A 5902-nucleotide genomic window follows, 5' to 3' on the forward strand; every position below is an offset into this window, starting at 1 on the left:
GTGTCTCAATCTTCTTCAACATTTTAATCAGAGATTAACTGATGCTTTAATCAGCAAAATGGAGTCAATCATGGGCTCACAGCCGGTCCCTAAGCTTCGCTTCAAGGCCGTTTGTGTCCTGGGATGTTCTTGGATATAGCAAAGCACTCTTCAGATTGTAAATCACAGGCTCTTACAGTTCCTGAAGCACGTTCAAGATAAAAAGAAGATGTGCAAGAAGTGAAATAGTGTTGTGGACTATCTGAAAGTCATTGTGCAAAGAATTGTTATTCACTGAATCATCTTGACCTGTTTAATACAATTGTACTTTCTACTTCTACTACATGAGCTCAATATTCATAGGAGACTAAAATTTTAATGTATTTTTATTTAGATGGTGCCTTTCTATTAGATGTAAATGTAATTTGTTTATAAATTTATGAGGAGCAGTTTCAGTGCAAGCAGATTGACTCACAATCCAATTCAGTATTTTTCTTTAAACTAAATAAATCAGATTGATCTGTCAATGATCATTATTTTGCAATTACAAAAAATAATGCTTTGTCTTTTAAAGAGTCTTATCATAGGTTTAATATGTTTGTTCTGATGCTGGTGTGAGTACATATTAGGCTGTTTCTTTTTGGTTGAATCATGATTGGCAACTGCTTACAAAATTATTTATGTACTGTCCACAACAGCACTGGCAGGTAGCCTCAGTATTATTCAGATATATATCAAAGAAACAAAAAGAAAGATAAGGCACAGAATCTTTAATCCTTTTTGTTAGCCAATTTCCTGTGTTGTTCTTAAATTGCCATGTCTGATTTTATTCTTTAGATGCTCCTTGTGGGAAAATGGATAACTATGTCCTCAGGTCAATTAAAAACAGATTATCTTTTCCTCTTGTGCAGTAGTTTGTTTTCTTCTCACCTCAAAAAGCTATTTCAACACAAGAAAAAAGATGAAAGAGTATAATGCTTTTCTTCTTTTTGTATTTTAAAAGCACATGAAGTTGTAATTTGCTGCTGTTTTGTACAGGTAAGACCACAGGCATGATGGATTAGAATTGTTAATAAAGGCAGATGATGGGTTGTGGTACACACACTCAGTTAGTGAAAGCTTATTAATGTAAGGTTTATTATGTACAATGTTTCTACCTGGTCTCTTTATTCATTGTTGAATAATTGTATCTTTATAATAATTTGAGCCATACAGGTATATGTTGTAATTATATCATCAGAAAAGTCCGGATTTTTAAAAAAGTTTTTTGGATCCATTTGGGGAATATTTTATTGGATAATGGACAGTATTACTATTTTGTGACCACTATCCTCACTTCAGTTCACCCTGTGCAATCCAGTCTTTTGTGATCCTCACTGAGTCCTAGTTGTAACTGCCCTAAAATAAGAAGTATTCATGTGAAGTTTCAAGGTCTCAGACAAGAGAAAATATGTTCAATAGTTCCACTTAATATCAAAGAATATATACAATGTACAACCTGCAATTTTTGTTCTTCACAGGCATTCATGAAAACAGAAGGGTACCCCAAAGAATGAGTGACAGTAAAATCAGTAGAACCCCAATTCCCCCACACCCCCCACACACAAGCAGCAGCAAAGCATTGACCCTCCCCCAACTTACTTCAGCAAAAAGCATCAGCACCCTCCACCCACCAAACAAGTAATAGCAAAGTCCCAAAGCAAAACCATAATCTGCAGTACAAGAAAACCTAACTATTCAACCAACAATTTGACATGCACAGGCTCTCTCCATAATGAAGGAGCAGAGAGCTGTTGCACAGTGAGAGAGGAGACTAACAGGGAAAAAAAGCATTCTCTGAGGTTATGATGTTAATGTCTACCGTGTTGCTTCCCCCCCTCAAGTTCTCCAATTCGACAATCAGCAACAAGCACTCCCCCACTAGAGACACAGAGAGAGAGATAGATATCCAAGTACAGGGACCTCCAACAGCTGATCTGCTGTTCACAATATTCTATTATCTCCCACAAGACTTCAGTTGATACTGGCATAGAACTGGTTCATCCCCAGGGCTGGGCCTCGATACATACTTGTCTTCTAGGCTGCATTCTTGGGATGCGGGAGCCCTGGGAGTAGAATCATTGCCACAAAGCACTGAAGTTTGAGTGCAGCTGTAGGTCAGGGATTTCAACAGAACCCCATCCACCTTGAAAAGGAAAAAAAAAATAACATTAAAGGTAGAAATTAATCTGGTTCTGCAGACGAGCTCAAAGAAACTGTTCTCTATAGTGCCATCTTAGCTCTGCTCTCAATAGCTTCTTTGATAAATTACAATTAATCAGCAATAAATAATACCTGCACCATTTAAAATTTAAGTTTTATAATTCATACTTTCAGCAATCCAAATTTTATATCCCCAGTTATTGAGTTTTATTATTGATTAGTATATTTTACTGTATATCCACAAATGCAGGTGGTGAATGATCGAAGTAAATCCTCTGCATTTTGGCAAAAGCATCCTTAAGCAAATTATAATGTATATCACCGATGTTGTGGGCTATTAGACCTTAAGACCGTAAGGTAGAAGGGCAGAATTAAGCCATTTGTCCCATCAAGTCTGCTCCTCCATTTCATCATGGCTGATCCATTTTCCTCTCAGCGCCACTCTTCTGCCTTCTCCCTGTCCCCCTTCATGCAAAATGCTTAAGTATCTGGCAGCGGCTTTTCAGTTATTTATTGGTTAGAAAATGAAATACTCAAGTCTAATTCTTTATCAAAAGAAAAAGAAACATTTATAAATGCAAAAACCCATGTTTTGTCACTAATGTAGTTAAAATTAATCTCCAAACAAGCATGGAATTGCTCATTGACATGTATCAGTTTGTGCACATTAATCTCAAATTTGTCTTAATCAGCTAAAGCTGTTGAGGTCTAACCTTTTGACTTGCCCTTTGCAAGCATTTGCTGAGACGTTAACTGTGTTAAGGGAAAAGGCATTTTTAAGTCACTCTTAATGAATTATATAGGAAGTTAAGCCTGAAATTTGAATTGCATAGGGGATTAAATCACTTTAGTGATCTTTTCGAGCTGAAATTATACCAATTGCTATAATGAACCATTCATGATAATGTGTCTGAAATTTTCCCATCATCAGACATGCATCAAATGACCTTCTTAATTCTGCAATCTCTTTCCACTCATACCAAAGTATATTTGAGCTCAAAGCTCCACATTAAAACTAAGGAACAGAATACAAATTGAAATATGTTACCATTTAAAGGGACAATCTGTTGAAAGTTCAGGGCAAACTGTTTAAACACTTTCCAAAGCATGAAGGGTTCTTAAAATAACAATATGAGTTTTCTCTAGCACTTTGCTGCTGAGAAACTCATTCAGTAGATATCCAAATAGTTACACTGCTGGGAGTACTCAATTACTGAAAATATCATTAGCGTGGGCCAAGTACCTTGAGTTGGGGGAAAAGATATTCCCTTCAGTGGACAACCATCTGCCTTCAAAGACATCACATCCTCTCTGGAATTCTCAATGAGCCATGTATTCACAGACTCAGACTTTGCAACCTTTTCATCTTGGAGCCACTAAGTCATAGAGCAATATAGCATGGAATCAGGCCATTCGACCCAACTGGTCCATGCCGACCACAGCATGCTCCCTGCTAGTATCAATTTCCTATGTTGGCTTATAATCATTTAAGCTGCTCCCCTGCATGTACTTATCCAAAAGCCTCCGAAATGTTACAGCTGTACCCTCCTCAATCACTTTCCCCAGGCAGCTCATTCCAGGTGCTCACGACCCTCTGTGCAAAGAAGTTACATCTCAAGTCTCTTTTACATCTCACCCCTCTTATCTTCCACTTGTGCCCTTTAATTTTGAACTCCCAACCTTGGGGAAAAGGCTCCTCTCCACCTTATCCATACCCCTCATGATTTTAAAAACTTCTGTGAGATTATCCCTCAGTCTCCTGTGCTCTAGAGTATAAAGATCGAACAAGGCCAAATGCTTCCTATTAAACCAATTTTAGAAGTTCAAAGTTCAAAGTAAATTCATCAAAGTACTGTACATTATGTTACTGTATACTACTTTGTAGTTCATTTTCTTGCAAGCATTTACAGGGAAAATATTAATACAATTGAATATTAAAAAAATTCTATACATAAGCAAAGACTGACAAATGGCCAATATGTGAAAGGAGACAAACTGTGCTAATAAAAATATTACTGCGAAGATGAATTGTAAAAGAGTCCTTGAAAGTGAATCTGTAGGTCTTCTAATTAGTGTTGAGTAGTGAATGAAATTATCCATGCTGGTTTGGGAGCCTGATGGCTGAAGGCTAACAAACTGTTCCTGAATCTGCTGGTGTGGAACTTAAAGCCTCTGTATCTCTTGCCCGATAGTGGGAGAATGAAGTGGGCATGGCCTGGCTGGGCAGGGGTGGCGTCTTTGATGATAGATGCTGCTTCCTTGTGGGAGTGCACCATGTAAAAGAAGTCCATTGTGGGGAGGGTTTTGTCGGTGATGGAATAAGTTAATCCCACCACTTTCTGTAGCCATTTCCGTTCCTGGGCATTGGTATTTCCATATCACACCTTGTTGCAACCAGTTAGGAAACTCCCCACTGTGCATCAATAGAAGTTTGTCTACACAAGCCCTCTAGTCAAGGCAGATTCCTTTAAGATCTCTTCGGCACCTTCTCCTGCCTGACTATAACAGGGCGACCATAATTGTACACAATGCACCAATGCATCCTCTCCAATGATTTGCATAAATGCATCAAAATGTCCCTACCCATAATCTTAATGCCTTGGCTGACTTGAAGGCCAGCATGCTAAACTCCTTCTTTACCATCCTGTCTACATGTGAGGCCACTTTCAGGAAAGTATACACTTGTATTCGCACATCCCTCTATTCCACAACAATCATCAGTACACTGCTATTCACAGTATAAGTTCTACCCTTGTTTGACTGTCCAAAATGCATCACCTCACACTTACCAAAGGTGAAATTAATTTGCTATTCCTCTGCTCATGTCGCTAATTGGTCAAGATTTCTTTGTAATTCATTGTAATCTGCTTTATTATCAACAAGACCCCTTAGTTTAGTAACATCAGTAAACTTGCAAATTGTGCCAAGTATATTAAAATCCAAATCATTTACATAAATAATGAATATCAGAGGTCTCACACTGACTACTAGAGCACCCCACTGGTTATAGGCCTCCCGTCAGAGAATAGCCCTTCAATCTTTATCTTCTGTATCCTATTCTTGAGCAAATTCTGAATCCACCTTGTTAGCTCCCTCTTAATTCTATGCAACCTAATCTTCCAGCTCAACCTGCATGAGTGACTTGTCAAAGGCCTTACTAACTACCAACATCCACTGCCCTACTTTCATCTATCCCCTTAACTACCTCTTTGAAAAACACCAAGAGATTTGTCAGATATGACCTCCAATACAAACAATAGTGCTAACTATTCCTGATGAGGTCTTGACTCTCCAAATGATCATAGATCACTTCCTTAAGAATTCTCTCCAGTAACTTTCCTACACTGAAGTCAAGGTTGCCATCCTGTACTTCCCTGGCTTGTCCTTGCTACCATTCTTGAACAATGGAACAACATTAGCCCCCTTCTAGTCTTCCGGAACTTTGCCAGTGGCTAACGATGAAGCAAATATTTCTACAAGGGCTTCCATGATTTCTTCTCTGGTCTCCAAAAAGTTCTGGGGACATCTGGTCAGGTCCTAGGGATATGCTTACCTTAATATACTTCAAGGCTATAAATACTTCTTGAAGACCTCCCTAATTTTTCTATATTCATCGAGAAATATTTCAGACTCACCATTGACATTTGCTAATGAACTACATTCTCTCTCCCACTGTAGTATTTCTTACTGAGTTCTTCTTATTGTGGCTCCCTTTGGACAG

Source organism: Hemitrygon akajei, chromosome 3 (genome assembly GCF_048418815.1).
Source record: "Hemitrygon akajei chromosome 3, sHemAka1.3, whole genome shotgun sequence".
Lineage (NCBI taxonomy): Eukaryota > Metazoa > Chordata > Chondrichthyes > Myliobatiformes > Dasyatidae > Hemitrygon > Hemitrygon akajei.